Source organism: Centruroides sculpturatus, unplaced genomic scaffold (genome assembly GCF_000671375.1).
Source record: "Centruroides sculpturatus isolate CEXI.00-Female unplaced genomic scaffold, Cexi_2.0 scaffold52, whole genome shotgun sequence".
NCBI classification, from domain to species: Eukaryota; Metazoa; Arthropoda; class Arachnida; order Scorpiones; family Buthidae; genus Centruroides; species Centruroides sculpturatus.
In genome coordinates, this window is record NW_019385745.1 from 879,236 (window position 1) to 891,771 (window position 12,536).

The window sequence follows — 12,536 nt, forward strand, 5'->3', positions numbered from 1 at the left end:
ACATCTGTTGAGGGCATTGCAGTAGCCATGCTTGGGCCGGCGCTGCTTTCGCCACCGGTAACCAAGGGAGACTGGAGCCTATTTTTTGAACATGAGCCTCTGCCTAACCCACGAACGCGGACCTTGTAACCCAGGCGACATCCGAGCCGGTATCATACTTAGATCTGGTTACTACCATCATAAATATCTCCACAGAATGTGGGTGTGTGGTCACTCTTAGCTTCATTTCTCCCCATAGACCTTACTAGCATGGGTGTCCCTACCAGGAGCTTGTGCTCCAGCCTGCATTGCTCTATGGTTCAGTAAAATTACTGGGCTCTCCTACCACGACCAGGTGGTGACCACGGGAGAGTTATTATTATTGTTATTATTATTATTATTATTATAGCTACTTCTAGCCCGTTAATTCAGCTTTGGTTGCTTTAGTCTTAATTGCAAAATATGATCATTTTTGGGATAATATTCATATTAATTTATAATTTCATTCCTCTTGATTTTTATAGGAAAGGCATTTTGTACCAGAATAAGGTTGCATCAACATAGTTCATCAAACTTTTTCATCATATTTTGTAAACGTTTAAAGTATTGATATATATATCACCAAATAAAATTAATTTTTTGTCCCACTTATCTAATTAAATACTCAGAATAATTTACAGATTTATTATATTAGTATCATATTTTGAAGAAGTATTTAATATTGGGAATGTGGAAAATAAGGCCAGGAAGTGGAAGCCAGTTGTTATAAATGTTAAAAACCGAAGGAATTGCGGCAAATATTTGACAATAAAGATGCAGTTAGTCAGATTAGAGGCAACTAAAAGGTTCAACTGTCATCAAATATACATAGATAAGACACTTAAAGAAAGGGTCACAGAGTACTGCTGAAAAAAATTGCTGAAATCTTAACACAACAGCAATAGCTCATGAGAAATTTTGAACTTGAAAGTTGAATTTAGATAACAAGAAGTACTTTTCTTGTTATCTAAATTGATTACAGAAAATGAAACTTACTATGTGAGCAATGAAAATCAAGCATCTCCCAAAGTAAAGTACAAATTTCTTCTTAAATTTGAAGCAAAAGTCATGCTGTGTATTAGTTATTTCATGAAATGAAATGAAATACATTAATTCCATAATGGAATTAATGTATTTCATTTATTCCATTATTAATGTATATTATGTAAATGGAATCATTTACATAATAGAATTAATTCCATTATGAAATAACCAATGCACAGCATGACTTTTGCTTCAAATGGAATTATGGAATACATTAATTCCATTATGTATATATCTTCTCAAGTCTTTCATTAAAGTACAGTCCCAGGCCAAACTATTAAGACCACTTAAGAAATCAGAGTCAAATGAAAATTTATCAATAAAAATCCAAAGGGATTACTCAAAATCCCTTTGTGGGTGAAGGTAGAGGAAAGTTAGATTTTTATTTTGAATCATTGGTCTGTAAATATACTCAACAGTGAATTATTTGATGAAGTTTTGTGTAAAAAAATATGTCACAAACGAAAAGATCGACAAATGGCGACAGAATAACAAGCCCTGCCATCAAAAGTGGGTTGAGATTTTTGAACATTTTACAGCAAAAAATTGCTTTCAAAAACATTTGTAAAATCATAGAATTTTCTTTGTCTCCCTGGATCTAATGCATTGTCAAATGAATATTTTTATTGGTGAATAATATGTGGACGAATGAAAAAACCCAGTTAAAAGTAAGCACATTATTTCTGTCAAATACAACTCTCAAATGAACTGTATAGAATTTTATGACTTTTTAAAGCGTGAACCAGTGCTATTAAAAAAAATTAATTCTACTGAAAAGTATCAAAATTAATGTTGTTTGAATTTTTACAATGTGTATGTATGTGTAATAAATGTTATAAACTTATGAATTTTATAAGATTTTTTAATTTTCTTCGATATGTCCTTTATTTTCCCCCAAAAAATATGGTCACCATAGTTGTACACATACCTGATTCTGTTGGAAGATACTCTTCTATTTAAATTATTTGTTTCATAATGAATTGAAAAAGAATAATTTATAATAGTATAAAAAATTTTGATTTTCTGCACAAGTTAAAATACAAAAATCTACTGGACAATTAGTTCAGCATATAATTGCCACCAAGTAGTCATATTGATGAGCATAGATAGTAGATAATCCAATCATTGGAATGCAAATGCAAATATTTTTGGATAACTACTATAATTTATTTAACCTTCAAATCATAGTTATAAAGCCAAGAAAGTCATTTATTATCAAGTTTTAATATACTATATTTAATTAAGAGTTTATTTTTTTTTTACAATAGCCCTATTAAACATCTCAACTTATGATAACATGAAATATGTATTATTTTTCATGTATTCTAAAATAAATTGGTATTGTAAACTTAGGTCCATTGTATTTTTAAGTTAATTTAAGCTGAATAGGTCTTAAAAAATATTATTGTTTTAAACAGAATGACTGTTTCATATATTAAATTATGTTTTTATAATGTGTGTCAAATTTCATTTTCCATTCAAATGCTTATTTCTGAAATGCTAGAACTGAGTTACTTATTGTTTTGATGGGACATTTCAGAAATATTAAAAAAAATTTTTTAAGAGAAATTGGAATTCTTAAAGATACTAGAAAAAAGTTGGTAAGGACTTGTGCATGACTTTCCCAGTACTCAAACAGGAGGTTAAGGATACAAGGAAAGAAGTCTGATCATTTTCAATTATAATTTCTAAAAAGTAGAAGAAAGGTAAGTCTNTGCTTATTTCTGAAATGCTAGAACTGAGTTACTTATTGTTTTGATGGGACATTTCAGAAATATTTAAAAAAATTTTTTAAGAGAAATTGGAATTCTTAAAGATACTAGAAAAAAGTTGGTAAGGACTTGTGCATGACTTTCCCAGTACTCAAACAGGAGGTTAAGGATACAAGGAAAGAAGTCTGATCATTTTCAATTATAATTTCTAAAAAGTAGAAGAAAGGTAAGTCTTATTTTTGAGGTAGGGATGAGTTTTAAGAAATCATATATGACACTAATAAGTGGAGTCAGACTTGCAGTGAAAATTTTAGTCAAAATTTCATTCTCCTAACCCCCATCTATCTTCCTCCTTGACTTATATTTTTTGATGCTCTTATCAATACATTTTCCAATGTTCTATATATATATACTAGTAGCCAGGGACGCCCCCTAGTGGGCGTTCTTTACAAATTTCCATGAGGCACGGTTCCTTTGACTTTTTTGTTCCATCAATATGCTCTACAGCTTTGTAAAAGTCCGAATGGTAAGATTTACCCTCCGAATGAAGGAGTGGCGATCCCCCCAAAATGTAGCCCCCGTGCGAACAATAAAGTCAAAGGAACCATACCCCTACTCGCGACCCTTCGCGAGATATAAGCCCCTGAAATAATAAATTCCTATTACAAATGTACTGAATTATTTATATTGTTATATTGACCAAATAATAATTTATTGGCCAAATGAATAATAATAATTTATATTGTTAATTTAATTTGGTGTTTGAAATATGACACACGATAGAGGCGCCTCTAGTGTCCGTTATGAAACGGTTACGGGACGGACACGAAATGAATGGGTTATATATATAGATAGAAGTATTCCTGTCAAATTTCAAAACTTTTGGTCCATGGGGTCTGATACATAAACCAAAATAGTTTTATGTATCAGGGCACAAACACATACATGCATACAGAATTTTGTTTTTAAGGTCTCGAATAAAAAATAATGTTGAGACATGCAAAAAGAACTTGAAGGTCAAAATTTGACTGATTACAATACTTTCTCTGTGTTACTTTAATTCATTTTACTTACCTGGCTATTAAAGAAATATGAATCAGAATCTGAAGATTGAGTATAGAATTCTACTGTAATGTTTTCGAAGCTTTACAAATGTCAGTTTATATTTTAAAATATATTTTCGTATTTTATTAAAAATATTAATTTTACAGAAAACATCAATTGTATCAACACATAATATGAGCTGCCTTTTATATATTTTTTCTACATAAATGCATTTGGAAAGATGAGCATTAATTCCATTATGTATATATCTTCTCAAGTCTTTCATTAAAGTACAGTCCCAGGCCAAACTATTAAGACCACTTAAGAAATCAGAGTCAAATGAAAATTTATCAATAAAAATCCAAATTTTTGTCTAATTTGAATTAAAATTTTTATTATACAACTCAAAAGAGTAGTAAAATATTATTTTTTGTCATTACAATTGAAATATGTTTTACTATCATTATTTGTTGTATAATAATAATTTTAATTCAGATTAAAAATCAAAATTTTTGTCTAAAAGTGTCATTTTACCCTGATTTCTTCAGTAGTCCAAATAATTTGGCAAGGGACTGACATTTCATTTTCATGTTCACACAAGCTAAGCATGAAAGGATTTGAATTTTACAATCTAAAATTTTTTCTCTCTAAACCAAATTACAGTAGACCCCCCTATAACGTGGGTTCATATAATGCAGATTTGTATATCGCGGCGAAAAAATTGCGACCGTATTCGTATAAAGACGCTAAAAGAGACTTGTAAAATGCGGTAAAATGTCATCACCAACTTGTGTCGCAACAGGATTGGTCAAATCTGGACCAATAGTGAACAAGCAGCCGAACTAATTACATGCTACATAGAGTTTAGGCGGTTAAGTTGAGTTTACTATCATCTGTACAGTATATAGGCCTAAATTAGGTACTGTAAGTCTAATACAGTACTGTAATTTTATACATTTCTTGTGAAAAAAACATTTCTTATTCAACGGTCATAAAAATTATTTCTATTAATTAATGATGTCTCCAAAGTTCAATGAATTTTTCACAGAAAACATGGCTGCCGTTTGGTGTGCCTCTCTGTGATGAAAACAAGCTTAAGCAATGGTGTGGTCGAATAGTGCACACTCGGTAAGTAATCCTACAATTTTTTGTTTATAGCATAGTTTATACAGATTATTCCCAAAAAATTATACGTGTTTTGGAAATGTTGAGTGAAATTAGTCTAGAATCGATTAATTTTATGGAAGAAAACCTTTCAAACAGCCATAGTCCATAAAATGCACACATACCGGGCTGTGATTGGCTCATGTATTTGAGGATTCCTACAATGCGAAATTCTTATAAAGTGGAACATATCTACCACGTTATAGGGGAGTTGACTGTACTTAGATTTCATCTTTTAGATCAAAGGTTGATCTAAAAGATGAAATCCAAAGCATTATTCTGAATCTCATTTTAACAGATTGCAGAATAACTGATATTTTTCCAGGTCCTGCTAAATCAATATAATTTTACCTACTTTTAGCAGATCCATTACTTGGATCCACAGATTTTTTTTTCTATTCCAAATCTGTTGTAAACTTTGCAGTTTTCACATTTAGTTAATATTTGGGTATTTCTGGAAAATTTGAGTTTGATGATGCACTTGTTACATTTGGGATATATACAATTGAAGAATTGTACAAAGAGTGCCATTCGGCTGTTACACTTGAGGAGGAGTCACCTAATGAACACTTTCATTGGTTCAAGAGTAGTGCAGAAATTTAGCAAGGCCCTGGAGTATTTCAAAGTTGTAAAGATCTTCCTGGTGAGTTTCAGCATAAATGAACAGGCTGTACTGTACTGTACATGACATTGAATATAACACCACTTGATATAAGCAATATCAAAAGAAATCAAGATGGACGAGTTTTTTTTTTAACAAATTGTGAAGTCAAACAAAGTGCTAATGAACATATGTAATTTGCCTCTTTTTATGCTTACAGTATGTACAGTTTTTGCCAGCTTTGTCATACACACATATGGCATAATATACGTGAATGTTACAAACATGAATGTGGTTAAACAATTTTTTCAAATAGCGGATATTTTACTGGGTGGCGGGAAATCCATTGTTGGCGATATAACAGATTCTTGGAACAATGGATAATTTCTGGCAGCCCAATTGATCCATTAAAATAAGATTCTTTTGTATTACACATAAAATAAAAATTGCACAAAGGGCTTAGATTTAGTTATGGAGAAAATGCTTAAAATCTTGATAAATAGTTGTTTTGTAATATGTAGAAGATAAAATTACATGTGATTTCACAAATTCACTAAGATAATATTTGGAATCATTAAGATAATATTTTAATTACTTTAATCCATAATTATTTATTTAACAAATAAATAACTAATACAGTCAAACTTGCAAAAGCCAGAACCTCGAGTAAAGTGGAAACCTTCCAGAGGTGGAAAATTCAAATATTTTTCAGTAAATTATTACATTAACCTAGCAATAAATTGTTATTGCAATTATATACAAGGAAGTATAGATGCAAAAGTCAGAAAACTTATTAATTTTATTGTAATGCAAACATTAAAAAAAATAAGAAACTTACCATATTTTGGTAATTAATAAAATCAAAAATAAGCTTAAAAGTTGCTGCAAACAAGTGTAAAAGAAAGAGGAAAGCTATATTAACAATAAATAACATAGAATGACATCAGAGAACAGCTGTGGAAGGCTTATGCTACAGAGATGGAAAAAAATCATTGGTATTATCATCAGCCAATGTACTGCATCATGAAATTTTAAATTGTTTGATTTTGTAGACTTCAGCACTTTGCATAGTAATCGCCCTTCCCACCAGATGTTACCATGCATTTAGAGTGATTATCCCTAAGATACTGCTTTCCTTCCTTCCCAGCTCTATTACATCTGTACCAGGAAGATTTAGAAGTCAGAAAAGTTGAAATAATGGCTCTTACAACTTTTATATATGACAATGATGTTCAGGTGCTTTCTCATAATGCATGACTGCTCCACTGTACTTCAGGTGTGCAGGAGCAGAAGTTTCTTAAAAACCTTGAGATCTATAAGGCTACTAAGCAAGGTACAGAGATTAATTTTAAAGATACAGCTACAATGTTAGTGAAGTTTAAAATGTTCGTAGTTTCACAATTGGCAACCAACTCTGTGCGCCAATAACATTAACAAAGTTAAGATAGTTCAGTATGCTGATCTGGTTCGTCAAGAAGACACCTTATGATGAATCGATGAGTTGTTGGCTACAAGTAACCTTTTTCTGGCAGTTGAAGAACAGATAGTGAGATGAATCCAGACTTGACTTGAACTTTGATGCACACTTGCAGATCCATGATGAACTCAATGTCATCTTGAATCTCCTGCTTCCACATCAGTCTTATATAGCCATGGACAGTGGGCTGAACAACCAATCAGCGATTACCGGGCCAAAGCCCTATGCAAATATGCCATGTGGTGTGATTCTCTGTAGACCAATCAGCGATCATGCTGGTTGCTGCTCTGTCGGAGGTCTGTGGAATGATGCAATACCTGGCTAACCATTTCTGACCTGAGACGCATGCACTGCCAATTCAAACACAACAGTTGCCTCCTCAACGATCTTTCTTGGCCATTACCAGTTTTAAAAAAAGCGGGAATTGTGTTCTTACATGATTCTACCTTGACAGTGTTGCATGCCTGGAATGTTATTTATGAAAAATTTTAAAGTTCTAATCTAAAATTTTTATATTTATTTTATATATATTACTCACTCCTTGTTTTTATGTTAATTTTGATTTTATTTACCACTCTTCAGCACAAGAGACATTCTATATAGAATTAATGAATTCCAACATATTTTGTATTTTAAGTTCTGTTCAATCTACAATACTAAAAACCTGAAGTTGGTCATTAGAAAGAATAGAAAATATTTGTTTTAGTAATAAATTGTTATTTTTGTACTGGATTACTGGTTTTTTGTGCCTTTTTGTGGTAGTTGAAATAGCTAAGTAACTAAATTTTTAAAGGAAAGTAAAATTTTTATAAAGGAACTAGTAAATTGTGGCAACTGATTATTTTTACTTTTCCAGCTCTATTATATATAATAGAGGGATCAGTCAAAAAAATGACTCATGACCTTGAAACATTGAAAAATGCAAAAGAAGTGGAGGGTTTTTCAATGTGTATGGATGTTTTTGTTTGTGTATGTGTGGGGGAATATAATTTCATTTACTCTCTTTGAAGCTTAATAAACTCCTGTGTTTTTTGTCAAAACTTTCTGAAATTTTAAAGGTGGTTTGTGTATTAGGGAGATATATGCTATTAAATTTTGGTGGGTGGGAGATAATGGGGATTGTGTATCATATCTTGAGTAGGGTCGGACTTAATGACAATTTTACTCATTATTAGCTTTTACATTTTTTATAAAACCCATCTCTACCTACAAAAAGCTTTTTGCCATTTTGTTTAAATAAAATATAGAATTTTTATATTTTTAATTATCATAACAGATGGCGCCACCAAAATTTTAAATGTCGGGAAACTTAAGCAACTCATTTCTGGATATTTTTATTTTGGCCTGACCACTTTTTCTCTTCCTAAGGCCCTGAAATATGATATCTGGTGTATAACAGGTTGACAAGCATCTTCTAGCCTGCAAGTCCTGAGCACATTGACAAATTTCCAATTATATATAAACAGTCTGAATGACTGGATAACGAGTGGGTTTAGTCCATCACAACTTGATATCTTACATGTGTATTGTAACTTGGTAATAAATATACTGATAGCAATATAAAATTGATTGTACTTTGAATTAATTGTATCTATTTTATTAACCCATTTTGCCCCCACTGTCCTATTTATAATTATTTAATGCATAAACAAAATATCTAAAACCATAAATAATAAGTTTAAATAAAATTTTTTTAAAATGTCTTATAGTCTGTGCAGCAAAAGAATTGACATAAACAATGGCAGATTATCCAATAGGTGCACTAGATGTGCACCTAGGGACTCATCATCTCAAAGGATTTCAAAATTACATAGCAAAAAAATAATATACCTCTTTAAATGTTCACAAAATTTTTGAAGTGTCTAACAAAAAAAGTTATTGTTTAAGGCTTTTATTGTCTTTTTAATACAAGAAAACACTTTGCATTAAGGGCCTACACCTAGTGCCAGTTAGTGATAATGCAGAACATAATGTGGTGGAAAAACGGAAATCAAAGGTGATGCCGAGTTACAAACTGCAAAAAGATAGTGACTACTATTTGCACCAAGTATAACATTGGTCTTTTGTGAAAATTGCTTTTAGTCTAACAATAATGAAAATAAAAAAGCATTTGTATTGATAGAATTAGTTTTATGCATTTATAAACACATAAATCTCAGAAAAGCAATATCCCAGTGTACTATATATATATATGTTACTGTGAATGACCAAAATCTGGCGAATGTCAACATTCACATAGTCGTTTCGTGTATGTCCGAAATATTTGCTAAATATCGTTATTTCTCACTTACACCGGCAAATGTCGACATTCAGAATGCGCTGATGGTGAATGTTGAATAAAAATATTTTTATTACATTAAGACAAAAATGCAACTTTTTAATATGTCAAAATAGAAGAAAGCTTAAGTAACAGCGCATGTAAATAAACTGTTAAACCTAAAATGAACAGTACATTCTAAATCATTAAAGAAAATAATACAATAATAAACTTACACATAATCTATGTGATTAATGTTATACAATCTTATTTATTGCAACAACTTAAACTGTTATAGCACTTTGAATTGCACAAGAGTCCCTTGCTCTTACAACTGCATTTATTCATGGAACATTTCTTTTTGCAATGACAGCATGTATAGCCTTGCCCTCCTTTTTTTCGAATTAGCTGCAGCTGCTTATCTCAGCAATATTTCTTGAGAAGAAATCTCATCTATGGAAAGTAACTTTTCTTTACAAATTACAAACTGATTATATTATTATGTGACTATGAACTGATCTGTTAATGGTGTCTTTTATAACACTTACTTCCAACTTAAACCAAAAACAGTGCTTACATCGACTTTATCGTCTTTCACTAACGTTTTTGAACCTTTTGGTTCTTCCTCAGGTGTCTTTTATTCGGATATCGCTGATGCCTTACTGACAACCCCTCTCATTTTCTGCCACTCGACCTGACAAACCGATCCCCACCTCACGGGATCGAAAGAACAAAAACGCCATCCAGTGACAAAGTGGGCGGGTTCCACCAAACAGCTGCCGGAAAAAGAGGTATGACCTTGTCCTACCTCCAGCTACCCACAAAGGATTTGGCCACAGACTGTCGCCTCTCTGCAGCTGTCGTTTCGACCTCCACCAAAGCTGTGCTTGTTGACATACACCAGCGATTGTTCAAATGTATAATAATATAACCAAATATTCGGTCTTTCACTGACGTATTTTGTATGTGTCGACATTCACTGGAGAATATCGACATTCTCTAATTTCAGTCTTTCACAGTAACATATATATACAACTCCATGCCAAAATATTGGAATACTTGTATAAAAAGAAAGTACTATGTAACATGAAATTCAAATTGCTAGGGAATATTGTAAAAAAACTAAGTATTACTAAAATGTGAATACAGAAGCACTCAAATAGCATAAAACAGTTGATTTAATTAGAAATATTTTAAAATGGAACACTATTACATAGTGTGACAAAATTTTGGAATATCTTATTCCTTATGCAAAAATATTGGAATAATCTAGAAAATAGCAAAAACTTAACTTTATTCATTTATTTAATTATGAATTGTGTAGTTGTTTTAATTTTAGTAGTTTTGTCAGTGTTCCAAGTGCGTTGATTACAGCCTATAATCTGGGAGCCTATGATCTGTTAATGGTGTCTTTTATAACACTTACTTCCAACTTAAACCAAAAACAGTGCTTACATCGACTTTATCGTCTTTCACTAACGTTTTTGAACCTTTTGGTTCTTCCTCAGGTGTCTTTTATTCGGATATCACTGATGCCTTACTGACAACCCCTCTCATTTTCTGCCACTCGACCTGACAAACCGATCCCCACCTCACGGGATCGAAAGAACAAAAACGCCATCCAGTGACAAAGTGGGCGGGTTCCACCAAACAGCTGCCGGAAAAAGAGGTATGACCTTGTCCTACCTCCAGCTACCCACAAAGGATTTGGCCACAGACTGTCGCCTCTCTGCAGCTGTCGTTTCGACCTCCACCAAAGCTGTGCTTGTTGACATACACCAGCGATTGTTCAAATGTATAATAATATAACCAAATATTCGGTCTTTCACTGACGTATTTTGTATGTGTCGACATTCACTGGAGAATATCGACATTCTCTAATTTCAGTCTTTCACAGTAACATATATATACAACTCCATGCCAAAATATTGGAATACTTGTATAAAAAGAAAGTACTATGTAACATGAAATTCAAATTGCTAGGGAATATTGTAAAAAAACTAAGTATTACTAAAATGTGAATACAGAAGCACTCAAATAGCATAAAACAGTTGATTTAATTAGAAATATTTTAAAATGGAACACTATTACATAGTGTGACAAAATTTTGGAATATCTTATTCCTTATGCAAAAATATTGGAATAATCTAGAAAATAGCAAAAACTTAACTTTATTCATTTATTTAATTATGAATTGTGTAGTTGTTTTAATTTTAGTAGTTTTGTCAGTGTTCCAAGTGCGTTGATTACAGCCTATAATCTGGGAGGCATGTTATGAAGTTGTGAGGGCCCGGATTTAAGATTCGAATAGATATATTCATTTTTATTCATTCATTTACCGTTTTGTTTCAAATCAAACCGATTTTTTTAAAGTTAGGGTTAACACAAAAAGAGAAAAACAACCGACAAATTTTCTCATAAAAATCGCTCATAAAAACTCCGTTCCCACGACAATACTTCCCTGTAGAAAATGAGTTAACTGTTGTGTCATAAGCTTGTCACTTAGACCATCATTGGTCAAAGAAGATCATCACCTGTGACGTACATGGGGGACATCTCGAAAACAGAGCCCCCATATAAAAGACAAGTGCGATGACGACACAGGGGGGAAAAAAAGTTATTTTCTGTACTGTGTGTGTGTGGATTACCTGCCTCTCGTCGCCACCGTCTTCAACAGACTTTGAACTTTGAACTTGGAAGGACGAACCTCGGATCAACGTTATAACAACCTAACCAGAGGTATTTATCCTACACGCGATGATATGTAAGCTCTCTCTCGCTATTCGAATATTCCAAACTCGCGGTTAGGGTCGCCACTATTTTATACTTTGCCGTTACTTTATGAACTATATGGATTGAACCCCCAAGAGGGATTTGTATTCCAATTATTAACCATGTGTAAATGTACAGAATAAACGGGTATTTTGTTACCGAACTTGGATTGGTGTGCGTTTCTTCCGACATTTTCCACTCCATACTGAACCCGAAGTCCTCGACGAGATCGCTCGTGATAATTTCCCATCCATCCGCGTATCTATCCGCGATAAATTGATAGATTGGTGTCAGATCCTGACAGGTGAAAGAATCTAACGATCCTTTCTCCTAACCCTTTTTTCCCATCCTTTAGACAAGCGAGACCGGACCTCAAGGTCTTGAGTCGAGTAAGTGGTAGGAGAGGGACATCCTCGTAAACATCCTACCCCCGATTAGTCTCACAAA

General features: G+C 32.5%; 2 long non-coding RNA genes across 5 annotated transcripts in view; one reads left to right on the forward strand and one right to left on the reverse strand.

Moving 5' to 3' along the window:
- Positions 1–1,102, forward strand: part of LOC111641711 — an 85,893-nt gene extending 84,791 nt beyond the window's left edge. For all 4 annotated transcript variants that reach the window (XR_002759454.1, XR_002759455.1, XR_002759453.1 and 1 more), the window contains one exon: positions 504–1,102. This is a non-coding gene — a long non-coding RNA (uncharacterized LOC111641711). The remainder of the gene's footprint in view (positions 1–503) is intronic.
- The window catches only part of LOC111641712, a 109,524-nt gene that overhangs the window by 23,927 nt on the left and 73,061 nt on the right, over positions 1–12,536 (reverse strand). The gene's annotated exons all lie outside the window — the stretch shown is intronic.